This window comes from Urocampus carinirostris, chromosome 7 (assembly GCF_059441175.1).
Source record: "Urocampus carinirostris isolate Australia breed hairy pipefish chromosome 7, RoL_Ucar_1.0, whole genome shotgun sequence".
Classification (NCBI taxonomy): Eukaryota; Metazoa; Chordata; class Actinopteri; order Syngnathiformes; family Syngnathidae; genus Urocampus; species Urocampus carinirostris.
In genome coordinates, this window is record NC_142355.1 from 44,706,148 (window position 1) to 44,708,176 (window position 2,029).

General features: G+C 46.9%; 1 pseudogene; it reads right to left on the reverse strand.

Annotated features, from left to right (window-relative positions):
* Positions 1–441: 441 nt before the first annotated feature.
* LOC148363425 (uncharacterized) lies at positions 442–1,103 on the reverse strand (annotated as a pseudogene).
* Positions 1,104–2,029: the final 926 nt, after the last annotated feature.

Below are 2,029 nucleotides of genomic sequence, written 5' to 3' on the forward strand. Positions count from 1 at the left end.
ATATTCAGAAAGCCAAGCTTCAGCACTGTGGACCGAGCTTAACCCTTTCCCGAGTTTTGAGCCTTAGTGGTAACCTTAATGGTAACCTCGACAAGATTATACTGCCAGGCCTTGCATGGCGGCAGATGTTGCCCGAATTCCATACCACAGGAATATTGTTGACAGGTGGAGTAACAGGATGACTAGCGGTAGAAAAGAATGTATTTCTTCTCCCTCCTCACCTTACAAGGGAGAAACAGGGGTAAGAAGCACAGAAGAAGATGCTATAGAAGAGTACAGATCAGGGTGTGTGGTGCAGACAATGGAACACTCTAAACAACAAAAACTATGTGAATTGCATGAATCTAGCATAGCGCTAGTTAGCTCTAGCAATACAGACTCCACACCCGTGGTTACAGGTTCACTAATCACCTGTGACCTGGACTGCACTAGTGTACCCTGTCATGGAAGGCTTAAACAGTACTCTAAATTTTAAAAAGAGTGAGAGCCCCTTCCCAGTTAGGGTCGAGGCCGTTTCTCCTCAGCAGGTCATGTCGGCCCCAGAAAGCAGGCCAGTTATCCACATACCTAAATCCCTGCTGACTACAGAAACTTGCCAGCCACCGGTTTAGCGAGACTAGTGTGCTAAACCTCTCATCATTGCCTCTCGCAGGCAAGGGGCCAGAGACAATTACTCGATGCTGACTCATCTTTCTGGTGAGATTACAGGTCCTAGCAATATTTTTCTTTGTAATCTCAGATTGCCTCATTTTAGTATCATTAGAGCCGACGTGAATGACTAAATCGGTGTAGCTAGCCCTGTCCTGGTGTCTGGATTTGCATGTCAGCTACCATAAATTAGCCTCAATGTCGGGTGCTGTGGCCCCAGAAATACACATAACCGTGGCTAGGGTGCTAAGCTTTATGTTACGGGTGATGGAGTCACCTATAACTAGGGTGCAGGAGCCAGTAGACCGGGGTGGAGTGGGACTAGCTAGGGGGCTGAACTTATTATGTGTCTGGATTGGCTCCCCACGATTAGCATGCCGCTTAGGGCTTATGCTAACCAGACTAGCAGGTTCGCTACAACCTACGCTAGCGGTGGTGTCCGCGGCACCTAACATTTTATTTTTAAACTGCTCTAGGTCACAGACACGTCCCTCTAGAAGGAAGTGGGAGCAACCTTTACAAGAACCCATACTTACTTTTGAGCAGTCGGAAGTCGTGCAGCAGCTTAGCATCTTAGCAGCCGGGGGAGGGATTGCTCCTACACCAGCGGTCGGCAGCAGCGCGACGATAAACAATTACGTGCGGCACTTACCTCACGCCAATCGTTTGAGATACTTACCTGAAACTTTTCAGCTGTTCAAGATGAAAAATCTCAGTCAGGACATCGCCTGCCTGTGCGATCCTGACATTGCTCATTCATATGCCAGCAAGCTTGCTGAAACATTGACGGAAGCCGCTAACCCTCATGACCCGCAAAAGGAGTGGAACTCCCTCAAAACCTGTGTTCCGGATGCTGCTGATGAGTGCATTCCGAGCCTCCCTAAGATTGCTCCAAGAAAACTATTGAAATTATCAACATGTTACCCTGAGTTGTATTACATTCCCAACAAATTCAAGATGAAGTGGATTTGGTTATATGTTCGCCATTAATAATAATAAATAATGATGCATTTTATTTAAAAGCGCCTTTCAGGCCACCCAAGGACAAAGTACAGACAATGGAAAAAAATACAATTTAAAAAGTTGTAAGCGAAATAATAAATAAAAACAAGACATAAAATCATAAAAACATAGGAAATGGAGAAACTATGTGTTGTAAGCAGTCCTGAACAGGTGTGTTTTTAGACGGGACCTAAAAGTGGTGAGAGGTGTGCAGTTTTGGAGGTCCGGAGGTAGATTGTTCCAAAGCTTGGGAGCAGCGCAACTGAAGGCTCTGGCTCCCATGGTGCTCAGATGGGCAAGGGGCACTGACAGTCGGAGGGAGGACGAGGATCTGAGGGAGCGAGTGGGGACGTGCACCTGGAGAAGGTCGGACAGGTAA